Source organism: Peromyscus leucopus, chromosome 1 (genome assembly GCF_004664715.2).
Source record: "Peromyscus leucopus breed LL Stock chromosome 1, UCI_PerLeu_2.1, whole genome shotgun sequence".
Classification (NCBI taxonomy): Eukaryota; Metazoa; Chordata; class Mammalia; order Rodentia; family Cricetidae; genus Peromyscus; species Peromyscus leucopus.
The window spans coordinates 97,994,780-98,010,331 of NC_051063.1; the positions used below are offsets into that span (position 1 = coordinate 97,994,780).

Genomic DNA, 15,552 nt, shown 5'->3' on the forward strand with positions numbered 1-15,552 from the left:
TGGGATGTGGGATGGGGGAAGGGGTAAGAAGGTCTCTTCTCAATATAACCATCATGTCCCTCCATGTCCAAGGTTATGTGAGACACAATCCTTCTTGTGTGCTTTCACCTCTTTTCCATCTTTCTGCCATACCACTGTGCCCTGTTTAGATCTTGACAAGGCTGGTATGCACATCCTTCAGATGCTGCTCTTATAGGATGTTCACAGCTCATGCTGCCTTGCTCTTGTGAAAATTCCTTTCAGCTTACTGGACCCATCTGTAAATGACTGGCAAGTTCTACATTCTCCTTTGGGGTGATCTGTAGGCCCCTGACCTCCAAGTGGGATATCTCTGGAGTGCTTCATACTCTAGTGCTCCTAGGCTTCATTTAGCCCACCATCCATCTTCCCCAGTTCTCTGACCTAACCTTTCTGATTTCCACTCATTTTTAGTGATTTCACCAAGGAGCAGTCACTCAAAAAAAGGATCATTTGCATAAAATTAACTGTCAAGGTTGGAGATGTAGAGTGCTTACCTGGCAGACACAAAATCCTGGGTAACTCTCCAGAACTGCAAAAGCCAGGCATGGTTGCATACATTTGTAATTCTAGTATTCAGGAAATGAAGGCAAGAAGATCCAAAATTCCCCTGCAACCCCAGTAGACTACTTAGGCACAGATGCAAATCACACCAGTTGCAAAAACAAGTGTGTGAGTGGCCTCCCAGCTTGACTGCCCCAAAGTCCAGACCCTAAACCCCAGGGCACATCCGGTGGTCCCCTCCCATCCCAGCACCAGCAAGTCATCTGGGCCCTGCCCCCAACTCTGGTGGACTTCCACTGCTCTGGTGCAGTCACCACCAGCCTGCAAGCAGGTGAGAGTCCTGTCTCTAGGCTACACCACCACCCCTGCCACCCACTGGACTCTGTCCCTCCAAGACTCACTACACCACCCAGCCCCACACATCTGAACATCCTCTCCATGGCCAGCTCTTCCTGGCAACACCAGCACACTACATAGGCACAGGTGCAAACCACTCCAGTTGGAAGAACAAACACAGGCACAACCCACACCAGTTGGAAGAACAGACTACATAGACACAGGCACAGCCTACCAGTTAGAAGAGATGAGTAAACGCCACTGTAAGAATACATTCAACAAATGAAGGAGCTAATATGGCACCACCAGAAGCCAATGATCCTACAACAGCAAGACCTGAACATTCCAATGCAGCTGAAACACAAGAAAATGACCTTAAAAATAATTTCATGAAGATGATAGAGGCCCTTAACAAGGAAATGGAAAAAATCCCTTAAAGAAATCAATGAAAAAAAAAAAACAAGCAAAAAATTGGAGAAAAATCAATAAATTTCTTAAAGAAAGCCAAGAAAGAAAAAACAACAGGTGAAGGAAACAGTTCAAAACTTTAAAATTGAAATAGAAACAATAAAAAAGAGGAAATACTAGAAATGGAAAATCTTGGGAAGTGAACACAAACTACAGATGCAAGCATCACCAACAGAATATAAGAGATGGAAGAAAAAATCTCAAGTGTTGAGGATATGATAGATGAAATAGATTCATCAGTCAAATAAATGTTAAATCCAAAAAAATCCAAGAAATCTGGGATACCACAAAAAGATCAAACCTAAGAATAATAGGGATAGAAAGGGGAGAAGAATCCCAGCTCAAAGGCACAGAAAACATATTCAACAAAAATCATAGAAGAAAACTTTCCCAACCTAAAGAAGGACATGCCTATAAAGGTACAAGAAGCTTATAGAACACCAAATAGGACAGTCCCCTCACCACATAATAATCAAAACACTAAACGTACAGAATAAAGAAATAATATTAAGAACTGCAAAGGAAAAAGGCCAAGTAACATAAAGGCAGACCTATCAGAATTACACCTGAATTGTCAATGGAGACTCTAAGAGCCAGAAGGTCCTGGACAAATGTCAGCTCAGACTACTATACCCAGCAAAAATTTTCAATTGTCATAGACAGAGAAAACAAGATATTTCATGACAAAACCAGATTTAAACAATACCTATCCACAAATACAGCCCTACAGAAAGTACTAGAAAGAAAACTCCAACCCAAGGAAGCTAGCTACATCCATGAAAACACAGGCAATAGATAGCCTCACACCAGCAACATACACACTATCCATCAAAACCAAAAAATAATAGGTCATTAATATCTCAATATCAATGGACTCAATTCCCCAATAAAAAGATACAGGCTAATTGAATGGATATGAAACAGGAGCCATCCTTCTTCTGCATACAAGAAACACACCTCAACTTCAAAGACAGACATTACCTCAGAGTAAAGGGTCGGGAAAAGATTTTCCAATCAAATGGACCTAAGAAGCAAGCTGGTGTAGCCATCCTAATAGCTAAAAAATTAGACTTCAAACTAAAATTAATCAAAAGAGATGAAGAAGGACATTTCACATTCATCACAGGAAAAATCCATAAAGATGAAGTCTCAATTCTGAACATCTATGCCCCCAATACAAGGGCATTTGTAAAAGAAACATTACTAAAGCTTAAACTACACAAACCCCACACATTAATAATGGGAGATGTCAACACCCCACTCTCACCAATGTACATGTCTGCCAGACAGAAACTTAACAAGGAAACAAGGGAACTAGCAGATGTTATGACTCAAATGGATTTAATAGACATCTACAGAACATTTCACACAAACACAAAAGAATATACCTTCTTCTCAGCACCTCAGGTAATCTCTCCAAAACTGAACACATACTCAGTCACAAAGCAAGTCTTAACAGATACAAGAAAAACTGGAATAGCCCCCTGTGTCTTATCAGATCACCATGGTTTAATTGAGTTCAACAACAACACAAACTATGGAAAGTCTACAAACTCACGGAAACTGAACAGCTCTCAAATGAATCACCACTGGGTCAAGGAAGAAATAAAGAAAGAAATTAAAGACTTCCTAGAATTCAATGAAAATAAACACACAACATACCCAAACTTATGGGAAACCATGAAAGCAGTACAAAAAAGAAAGTTCATAGCATTAAATGCTGCGTAAAGAAGTTGGAGAAATCTCACACAAGCAACTTAATAGGACACCTAAAAGTTCTAGAACAAAAAGAAGCAAATTCACCCAGGAGGAGCAGATGGCAGGAAATAATCAAACCTGGGCTGAAATCAATAAATTAGAAACAAAGGGAAAAATACAAATAATAAATGAAACAAAGAGTTGGTTCTTTAAGAAAATAGAGAAGACAAGGCAAACCCTTATCCAAACTAACCAAAAGACAGAGAGAGAATATTCAAATTAACAAAATCAGAAATGAAAAGGAGCACATAGCAACAGACACTGAAGAAATCCAGAGTATCATTAGGTCTTCTTTCAAAAAGCTGTATTCCACAAAATTGGAAAAATCTAAAAGAAATGGACAATTTTCTGGATAGGTATCACATACCAAAATAAAGTAAGGACCAGATAAACAATTTAAATAGACCTATAACCACCAAGGGAATAGAAACAGCCATTAAAAGTCTGAAAACAAAAGAGGGATAATACGAGCAAGGTGGGGTCAAGATCATGATGGGGAAGTCTACAGAGAAAACCGAACCAAGCTCATAGGAATATAAACTTTAGACCAATAGCTATAGAACCTGCATGGGACCAGACTAGGACCTCTGCATATGAGAGACAGTTGGGAGCTTGGTCTGTTTGAGGGACCCCTGGCAGTGGGATCAGGATCTATCTCTGGTGCATGAGCTGGCTTTCTGGAGCCCATTCCCTATAGTGGGATGCCTTGCTCACAGCTGATGCAGAAGGAAGGGCCTTGGTCCTGCCTCAACTGAATGTCCCAGGCTTTGCTGACTTCCCATGGGAGGCCTTACCACTTTGGAGGAGGGGATGAAGGGGGGGCGAGGCTGGCAGGGAGCAGAATGAGGGATGGGGGGGTCTTTGGTTGGTATGTAAAATGAATTTTAAAAAGTTCTTTTAAAGTCTCTCAAACCACACAAAGTTGTAACAAAGAAAGAATTTCAGACCAATCTCCCCCATAAACATTGAAACAAAAATCCTCAATGCAATACTGCAAACTGAATCCAAGAACACATCAAAAAAATCATCCATCATGACCAAGTAGGCTCATGCCAAAAATGTAGGGATGGTTCGACATACAAAAATTGTAATCCACCATATAAACAAACTTAAAGAAAAAAAAAAACATGATCTTCTCATTAGATGCTGAAAAAGCCTTTGACAAAACCTAATGCCCATTCATGATAAAGGTTCTGGAGCAATCAGGAATACGAGGAACATATCTGAACAAAATAAAAACAATATACAGCAAGCCAACAGCCAACATCAAACTAAACGGAGAGTAGCTAAAAGCAATTCCACTAAAATCAGAAACAAGACAAGACTGTCCACTCCCTCCATACTTATTCAATATAGTACTTAAAGTTCTAGTTACAGCAATAAGGCAACAAAAGGAGATCAAGGGGATACAAATTGGAAAGGAAGAAGTCAAACTTTTACTATTTGCAGATGATATGATAGTAGACATAAGTGCCCCCAAAAATTCTGCCTACAGCTGATAAACACCTTTTGTAATGCAGAAGGATACAAGATTAACTCAAAAAAAAAAACCCTCAGGAGCTCTCCTATATACAAATAATAGACAGGCTGCGAAAAAATTAGAGAAACAACACACTTTACAATAGCTACAAATAATATAAAACATCTTGGGGTAACTCTAACAAAACAAGTGAAAGATCTGTATAACAAAAGCTTTAAGTATTTGAAAAAAGGAATTGAAGAAGATAGCAGAAAATAGAAAGATCTCCCATGCTCATGGATAGGTAGGATTAACACAGTAAAAATGGCAATCTTACCAAAAGCTATATACATATTCAACGTAATCCCCATCAAAATCCAAACACAATTCTTCACAGACCTCAAAAGAACAATACTCAACTTCACATGAAAAAGCAAAAATCCAGGATAGCCAAAACAATCCTATACAGTAAAGGAACTTCCAGAGGCATCACCATCCCTGACTTCAAGCTCTATTATAGATCTATAGCAATAAAAACAACTTTGTATTGGCATAAAAAAAAGCAGGTGGATCGATGAAATCGAACTGAAGACCCAGACATAAATCTACACACCTATGAACACCTGATTTTTGACAAAGAAGCCAAAATTATACAATGGAAAAAAGAAAGCATCTTCAACAAATAACTGAATGTTTGCATGTAGAAGAATGCAAATAGAACCATATCTATTGCCCTGAACAAAATTCAAGTCCAGGTGGATCAAAAACCTCAACATAAATCCAGTTACACTGAGTCTGATAAAAGAAAGAGTGAGAAGAAGCCTTGAACGCATTGACACAGGAGACAACGTTCTGAATATAACAACAGTAGCACAGACACTGGGATTGGCAATTAATAAATTGGACCTCCTGAAACTGAAAAGCTTCTGTAAGGCAAAGGACACTGTTAATGAGACAAAATGGCAGCCTACGGAATGGGAAATGATCTTCACCAACCCCACATCTGACAAAGGTCTGATCTCCAAAATATATCAAGAATTTATATATTCAAAATATATAAACATCAGAATACCAAATAATAAAATTAAAAACTGGGATATGGATTTAAACAGAGAATTCTCAATAGAAGAATCTCAAATGGCTGAGATACACTTAAAGAATTGTTCAACATCCTTAGCTATCAGGGAAATGCAAATCAAAATGACTCTGACATACCATCTTATACCTGTCAGAATGGCTAAGATAAAAAATGCCAAGGAGAGCCTATGTTGGAGAGGATGTGGAGTAAGAGGAACACTCCTCCACTGCTGATGGAAGTACAAACTTGTACAGACACTTTGGAAAATGTTGGAGCCCACCATGGTTTCTTAGTGACTTTACCCAGCAAGACTGCATAAAAGGATGATTGGGCCATGAGCCTAGGTACCAGGTATTTGGAAAGGTCTACACTTGGCTGTATCTAGACAGGGGGAGGTCTTTTGCCCTTCTACTTGGCATTGTTATTAAAAAAAAAAAAGCCCTTTTGAATAAAGTTATGGGCCAGTGGATAAGGATCCAGGCCCACCCTTGGCTATCCTGTTTCTATCTGTTTCTCTCCCCTCTACATTTCTATCTAAAACTCTTATTCCTTGCTCCTCAAGAGTCACTGGGGGAGGGGGGCTGGTCTCCCATGAGAAATTAGTATGGTAGTTTCTTGAAAAATTGGGAATCAATCTATTTCAAGACACAAGGATACCACTCTTGGGCATATACCCAAGGAATTCTCAATCATACCACAAGGACATTTGCTCAGCTATGTTCATAGCCACTTTATTTGTAATAGTCAGAACCTGGATACAACCTAGATACCCCTCAACTGAAGAATGGATAAAAAAATGTGGTACATTTACACAATGAAGTATAACTCAGTATTTAAAAAAAAATGACATAATGAAATTTGCAGACAAATGGATGGAACTAGAAAAAAATCATCCTGAGTGAGGTAATCCAGACCCAGAAAGACAAACATGGTGTATACTCACTCATAAGTGGTTATTATATGTAAAGCAAAGGCTAACTAGGCTATAATCCACTGCCCCAAAGAAGCTACATAACAGAGAAGACCCTAAAAGAGACTAATGGATTTTCCTTGGAAGGGGTAATAGATGAGGTCTCCTGGGTAAACTGGGGATGGATCTGGGATAGAGGGGAGGGAGGGTTTGGGGGTATGGGAAGATGAGGGAACCAGTTGGTTGAGTTGGTGGCAGGACTGAGGGGGGGGAGTAATGAAAGAGTTATTTTGATAGAGGGGGCCATTTGGGGGTTAGTAAGAAACCTGGTGCCAAGAAAACTCCCAGAAATCCACAAGGATGACCCCTGCTAAGACTCCTAGCAATAGTGGAGAGAGTACCTGAATTCACCTTCTCCTGTAATCAGATTGGTGAGTACCCTAATTGTCAAGAGAGAGCATTTATCCAGTAACTGATGGAAGCAGATGTAGAGATCCATGGCCAAGCTCTGGGTGGGAGTCCAGTTGACTTGAGGTAAGAGGGATTGTATGAGCAAAGGGGTTCAAGATCATGACAGGGAAACATACAGAGACAGCACACCTGAGCTAATGGGAGCTCATGGGCTCTGAACAGGCAGCTAGGGAGCCTGCATGGCACTGACCTAGGCTCTCTGCATGTGGGTGACAGTTGCGTAGCTTGGTCTGTTTGTGGGGCCCCTAGCAGTGGGATCAAGGATTGTTCCTGGAGCATGAGTTGGCTTTTTGAAACCTAACCCCCATGCAGGGATGCCTCACCCAGCTTTCATGCAGGGGGGAGGAGTTTGGTCCTTACTCAACATATGGCATGCTTTGTTGACTCCCTTGGGAGGCCTGCCCTTTCTGAAGTGAGGTGAACTGGATGAGGGGAATAGAAAGGAAGTAGCAAGAGGGAACAGGAAGAGAGGAGGGAGGAGAAACTGTGGTTGGTATGTAAAATAAATGAAAAAAATTAAATTCTAAAAAATCAGAAATTCAAGGGAATCCTGGGCCCCACAGAAAGTTTCAGGTCACCATTGGATACATAAGACCCTACTGTGCCTCACAATATTCCTCTCAGCCTCTACTTCCAAGAAGCTCCATTTAAGATACAATGAGTATATTACAATTTTCATTATATGCTTCATTCATCCACATGCAAATTTACTGTGCTAAGTCACAGGCTTTGCTTTCAAAGGCATCTACCCTAGGCAAAGACATGGGTGTCAGTGGATTCAGAATAGAATTCTTTTTAATTCAGCTCGATTTAGTGTGTTCGCCTTTCAAACATAGGGGTACTGAAAATGTACAAGTAAAAGGATAGAAAAAATACAAGACAAAAGTAAGCAAAAAGTTGTCTGGCTCTATAAACACCAAAGTACACTTGAAGGCAAAAAATATTTTGTGAAAGACACAAAATACTGACAAAAGCTTCAAACAGTGACCAAACCACTAGATCAGGGGTAAAGTGCTTGTGGTATAAACACATGGATCAAATTCAGCTCCCCAGCATCCATGTGAAAAGCTGGGTATGGCAGTGCATACTTGGCATCCCAACACTGAAAATAGAGATAGGAGGATCCTGGGCACTCAGTGGCCAGCCAGGCTAGCCAACTGGTGAGTTTCAGATGAGTGAGAGACTTGTCTCAAAAACAAGGTGGACGTCAATGAGATGGCGCAGTGGGTAAAATACTTGCTACACAAGCCTGAGCCTGATGACCTGAGTTCAACCCCTGGAACCAGCTCCCAAAAGTTGTCCTCTGATCTCTGCAGGTGAGCGCTAACATTTACACCCCACCCCACCTGTTTTGCCAGCACAATAAGAATAAATACCATAAAAGATAAGGTGAAGGCCGGGCGGTGGTGGCGCATGTCTTTAATCCCAGCACTCGGGAGGCAGAGACAGGCGGATCTCTGTGAGTTCGAGGCCAGCCTGGGCTACCAAGTGAGATCCAGGAAAGGCGCAAAGCTACACAGAGAAACCCTGTCTCGAAAAACCAAAAAAAAAAAAAAAAAAAAAAAAAAAAAAAGTCGGGCGGTGGTGGCGCACGCCTTTAATCCCAGCACTTGGGAGGCAGAGCCAGGCGGATCTTTGTGAGTTCGAGGCCAGCCTGGGCTACCAAGTGAGATCCAGGAAAGGCGCAAAGCTACACAGAGAAACCCTGTCTCAAAAAAAACCAAAAAAAAAAAAAAAAAAGATAAGGTGAAGAGAAACAAGAATATAGTCAACATTGACCTCTGGCCTCAATAGATGCATGTATGAACACATACACACACACACTCACACACACACACACACACACACACACACACACACACACACACACACACTAAATGGCCAGAAATAAAGAGGTACTATTATTATAACTTTAAATATATAGGAAGCAAAAGATGACAGGACTACCAAGAAGAAACTGAAAATTTATCACCACTGTAAGAAATTTCAAACCACATTTTATCAATAATTGGTATATGAGAAAATTCAGTCACAATGAGAAAGTAAGCTGGTCACCTTCTCAAATGCACCCAGCCCCTTTATAAAATCCAAGGTGTAAGAGAACACAAACTGGGCTGGAGAGATTGCTCAGAGGTTAAGAGCACTGGCTGCTCTTCCAGAGGTACTGAATTCAATTCCCAGCAACCACATGGTGGCTCACAACTGTCTACAGGCATTCATGCAGGCAAAACACTGTATACAAAATAAAAAGATAGATAGATGATAGATGATAGATAGATAGATAGATAGATAGATAGATAGATAGATAGATAGGTAGGTAGGTAGATAGGTAGATAGATAAATCTTTTAAAAAAGGAAAAAAGAGAACACAAACCAAATAGCATAAGATAGTAAACCATCTATAAAATAAGCCATTCCATCTGATTATAACTGCACTGTTAAATTTGTGGGGGCCCATAGAGGCTCCCTAGTAAGGCCTTACTCAATGTCAGAAAGTCTGAGCTTGCTTTACCCAGCAGGGTTGCATAATAGGATGATTTGGCCAAAAGAGGGGTTACCAGGTGTTTTGAATGGTCTACACTTGTTGGTACTTTATACCTCAACCTTGGAAGGGGGAGGTCTTTTGCCCCTCCCTTTGCTGACATATAAAAAGGCTGTCATGAATAAACTTCGGGTACCTGTGGTATTGACACAGAGCCCTCCCAAAGCTATCCTGCATCTCTGTCTTTCTCTTCATCTAATTCTGTATTTTCTATCTAGCATTATTCAATTCCTCATCCTTCCATTCAGGAACCCTCTGACACGTCAGGGCTGGTCCTGACATAAATTAACTCACTAAAAATGAAAAAGAACATTTTAAAATAACATACAATAGGCACATTTGATATTAGAAAGATGAAAACATAGAACATCAGTATTTGTGGACACGTAGCTATAGTAGTACTTCAGAGAAAATGTAAAGGGTTATTAATATGGATTTGTTTATACAAAATCCTATTTCAAGGGCACCTGAAAGTTAAAAATAGGTAAGAAGGTAGAAATTGACTTTTTTCCAAAGCTAAGTCCTACTTATTAAATGCACATTTTTAACAGTGAAAAATTGAAAGTTACAAAAGATGAAAATGCTTAGAAAATAATGGGGAAATTGAAAAAAAAGTAGAAGACAAAAATAAAGTAGATTAAGTAAAATGGGAAGTTGGTGCCCCAAAGAGCCTTGAAATGCTGGCAAAGGTCCAGTGGCATCAACCAAGGAAAAGATAAATGACGATAGAAAGTGGGACGGTGTGACTACAGACAGAAAACAGAGAAAGATGAGAAGTCTAGCCAATACATTAAAAACAGAAGGAAATAATTTTAAAAAATCTAAACAATCAGTGCATAGGAAGAACTAGAAAATGGTATTGTCCTCCCATCCATTAATGTAGCTAAATGATTTCCTTCAAAGGAAGTACCTGACCCAGAACACTGCATGCCACATTTCACTAAACACTGTGGGTGAAAGTAGTGGATATTATACAAAATCTTCAAGACAAGAGGATAAGATACAATGCCCCCTAACTTGTTAATTAGTTTAGTTTTTTTTGTTTTTGTTTTTTTTTTTGTTTTTTGTTTTTTTTTTTTTTTTTTGGTTTTTCGAGACAGGGTTTCTCTGTGTAGCTTTGAGCCTTTCCTGGGACTCACTTGGTAGTCCAGGCTGGCCTCGAACTCACAGAGATCCGCCTGGCTCTGCCTCCCGAGTGCTGGGATTAAAGGCGTGCGCCACCAACGCCCGGCAATTAGTTTAGTTTTTAAAGACATGTTATATGTGGCCCAGGCTGACTTCCTGCCTCAATCACCCTAGTAGTCGGATCGCATGGATGTGCAACAATGTCTGACTTTGCAACTCATTTTAAAGAATTATATACAAAACCAAATTATACAACTAGATGAACAGAGATCAAGAAAATAAAACCACAGGCTGTTTTAATTCACAAACCTAGCTGAAAAAAATCAGAACATTGTAAAACCAATTAGCAGAAAAACACATGCGCACACAGACTCATGTGTATCTGTTTATGAAGAACAGTAGATCATGAACAAGTTTTCAGCAAAACTAGAAAACAGTCATATAATATAAAACATTGAAAGATGAAAGACACAATTTATAGGCTTAGTGCAATAGATTCATAAAAATCATATAACAAAATTCCATGTCCACTCAGGTTTTCAAATAGTCTAATTTGATGTGTCACCTAACAGTAAAATACTTCAAAGCATTTCTTTTAAGATTAGAAATTGGTCCTAGAAAACACAATGAAACAAGTAATAAAGATGGGGTGACAGGAGACATCAAAAGAATTAGAAGGGAAAGGACTAACAAAATGGGGGCTGGGGAGGTGGTTCAGTGGGTAAAGTGTGTGCTACATAAGCATCAGGACCTGGGTTTGGATCTCTGGACCCCATATAAAAGCTGAGTGTGTTCACATATGTCTGTGATCCTAACAACTGGGGAGGGGCAGAGACAAGCAGATCCCTAGAGCTCACTGTCCAAAAAGGCTAGTCAATCAGTGAGTGCTGGGTTCACAGAGATCCTGACATCCTGTCTGAGAAAAGATAAGAACGTAGATAACAGAGAAGACTCCTGATGTGGATCTCTGCCCCTCCATCATACACATGTGCTGTCTCTTGAACACACACACACACATCATGTAGACACATATCATGTACATGTATACACACACACACAGGAACTAACAAATGGTCCTTATCTATACACACTACAATTGTCATTGCATAAAATACAATCTATCTATGATCAAATTATTAGATACAATATGTAGCGATACTAAGTGTTGGCAAGAATACACTATGAAACAGGTCAGATCCTGCAGGCAGTACCGTAAACTGGCCAGGCTACTTAAGGATGTTCTTTGACCATTCCTGGATATATTCATTCTTGCTCCTATTTAGTAGGAGTATGCATAAGAATGTATAATGGCAATAGTTTCTAAAGTAGAAACATACTTAGTAATTCAACTACATAAGTTATGGTGTGCCATACAACAGATGCTAAAACATCACCACAGAAAATAAAAGCTGGGCAAGGAAGCTCATGTCTGCAATCTCAACACTGTGGCCATGGAGACAAGGGAATCAGGTGTTCAATGTCATCTCAGTTCCACAGTCAGACCAAAGACAGTGTGTGTTCCAAGATGCTCTGTCTCAAAAAAAACAAACAAAAACCCCAAACAACAAATAAATTCAATTAAGTTCAAAAGACAAAACATCAATTATTCTAATAACATAGTTAACATAGTTCACAGAATAATATAGAGAATGTTATTTCTTTCAAATAAATTTCAAAAATAGGAAAAAGTTGGCAACCTATTGTTATATGGTAAATTATTTCAAAAACCAAAGGAACTGTAAATCTGAACTTCAATATATTGATTAACTCCAGGAAAGATTTGGGGGACAGTCAAGGAACATATAGAATGCTGCAAAAAGACTGATAATATCCTCCTTATTTAGCTAAGTTCTGAACTAGTGTTTATTTGTTATTACTTTAAAAGCATATGCATGCATTATACATGCTGTTGTCTGCATTACAGACTCCATTTAAAACAGTAGTAGTTCTCTATCTTCCTAATGCTGTGACCCTCTAATACAGGTCCTCATGGTGTGGTGACCCCGACCATAAAATTACTTTTATTGCTTACTTTATTACTGTAATTGTGCTACTGTTATGAATCATAATGTAAATATCTGATATGCAGGATATCTGATATGTGATTCCTGTGAAAGGTTTGAAGAGTCATGGGCCACAGGTTGGGATGCTTTGCTTTGTTCCAATAATTATATTATTTTGAAAGCTCTCAAGGTCCTTCTCTAAGAGGCCTGGAGCTTCACCCACCCTTTCTTTCAAGTGCTCCATCCCATAGCTCTTGCTGCCATTGCTCACTCTAAGTAGTTCAAACAGCAGGGTGATTATGTGTCTGATGGGTAGAAAAATAATGCAGTAAGACTCAGGGGATTCTCACAGAGACACAGCTCAGTAGACCCTAGCAAAGGCCTGTGGAGATAATATTTTTGTGCTCTAACAAATAAAGCTTGCCTGAAAATCAAAAGGAGGAGCTAGCCACTAGATAACCATAGAGGTCTGGAGGTCTGTACAGACAGGAAGTGATAGATCTGGGTGGAGAGAGGAAGTGATAAGGCGGGGTGGAGAGAGGAGCTCCCTCTCTTGAGACTGAGGATTTTGTAGATGTAAGAACTTGTGGATAGCTTACTCTGCTTCTCTGAGCTTTCAGCTTTCAATGTCTGTCAACCCCAATGTCTGGCTCCGGGTTTTCTATTTATAAGACCTTTTAAGATTTGTGTTCCATTTTGAGGCCAACTTGGGGCATCCATCTTCAGCCTACAGGCCTAATATATCTGACAGACTCATCTGTGAAGCAGGATTTTCTGAAGGGCCTTCCTACATTATCTTGGCAAGGATAGGCAGTCCTATCTTTTGTGTCCTGCTTGTCCATTTTGGACAGCATACTGTCAGCAGCCAATGTAAGGACTCCTTCATGCCCAGTGGCTAATTTTTGCCACAAAGAAAGTAAACTCCATGTGGAGTTTCTTCAATGCACATCATCTTCTCTGAAGTAGATTGGTGCTGCCAGGAGCAGACATGTCTCATAGTCATAAAAAAAAAAGAAAAAGAAAGAAAGAAAAAGAAAAAAAATCTGTTATAAAACATATTAAATGCAATATCCTATAGATCTCTGAAGTGTTTGAAGATAACCTGTCTATCTAAAATATATTTCTGCTTGACCTTGAAAACATACCTAATATGACTACAAGTTCGATTGTAATGACTAACTACTAACCTGTCTTTCTTCATTATCCTAAACAGTTGGTAACAGCTTTCAAGGACTAGAAAATTGCATTACATTGTAAATGAACTGTATAGGTACAATACTTTGAACAAGATTAGATATATGTGTACAGTATTTTCTAAAAAAATCAATCTCAAATTCATATCAATATACATAATTTTTATACAATATACAAAAATCCAATCCAATTTAAAATTAATAGTTGCCTTTTAAAAGTAGATTCAATAATCTACCTTTTAATCTTATCATATCCATATTCTTGATTGATAACTGTTCAATTATATATAATTGTATTATGTTAAAGTTAAAACCTTCCTTTTTGATTAGACAGAAAAATGGAAATGCTGTGGGATGTCTTTCTGTATGCTGTGAATATGTGTTACTCCCATTGGCTAATAAATAAAGCTGCATTGGCCTATGGCTGGGCAGGGTAGAGCCAGGTGGGAAAATCCAAGAGAGAGAGTGAGAGGAGAAAGGAGAGGAAGGAGAGACACCAGCCACTGCCCAAGAAGAAGCAAGATGCCAGCAGACCAGTAATGCCACGGCCACATGGTAAAACATAGATAAATAGAAATGGGTTAATTTAAGATAAAAGAGCTAGCTAGCAAGGAGCCTGTAATAGAATATACAATTGTTAATTAATGTTAAGTCTCTGAATGATTATTTTATAAGCAGCTGAGCAACTGTGGGGCCGGATGGGACCTGAGAAAATTTACAGCTACAAAAGCCAGATTCCCGAGTAGCACTTATATGGAACTTGGCTTCCTGAGCAGAGAGTACAAACCGGGGGTTTCTATAGGACTTTCCAGTCTTTAGCATTAGTGAACCAAGGAGTCCTTAGGATGTTTAGCCCCACATGTGGTGATATCCTAGCTGATGTTATCATCTGGAACCAGCTAGAAAAGCCACTTGCCAACATCTTCACCCAACTTTGCCTTCAGTGAGGTTACACTGGCAAACTGAAATCAGGTTTGCTGGCAGTAATGCCAACACAAGAATCAGCACATTCTATATGTCAGCTATACTCCCCTGGGCCCTACCCTCCAGCCCGGTGACACTATCTACCAGCATACCCTTAGATATGACACAGTTGTGAAATCATATGATCATTGCTTGTGACTTGCAGAACAATGGGATGATGTACATTTCACCTAGCAAGCTCTGATTATAGAGCCCACTTCATCTGTATTCAACCATGCAGAACACACACACTAGACATCCCTTACATCCTTTCCTATCTGGGCAGAATTACATACTTACCTCTTTCAATCTGTAAATGGTCTGATGCTCATGGAAAATATAGGGGAATTCCCAAATTGGCTACTACAAATTGCTGGAAATAGCTTTGTAAGTAAAATTTAATGGAAACATAGGCTTTAAAGTATTAATTTTTTTAATGGCCTATGTTGTACTATGCCCCTTTCTGAACACAATCTATCCATGCTGGCAGAAAGGGGTTCTCCTAACTTCTACTGTCATCAGGAGAGAAACTGTGACACTCTCTCTCAGGAAGAGTCTGAGGACTACAGAAAGCCTCTGAGCTACCAGCCAAGAAGCAGACCACCAAGAAAGAGATTTCTGATGTGTCTTGGGCCTATTTGCCCTGGAGCCAGTAATAAATGTCAAGTGCATGGGCCTGTAGTCAGTGTTCCTGATGAGCACCAAACTCAGGCTTTCTGAAATG

At 39.6% G+C, this 15,552-nt stretch overlaps 1 pseudogene; it reads right to left on the bottom strand.

The window, feature by feature from the left end:
* LOC114710284 overlaps nt 1-15,552 on the bottom strand; it is a 72,526-nt pseudogene that overhangs the window by 37,006 nt on the left and 19,968 nt on the right.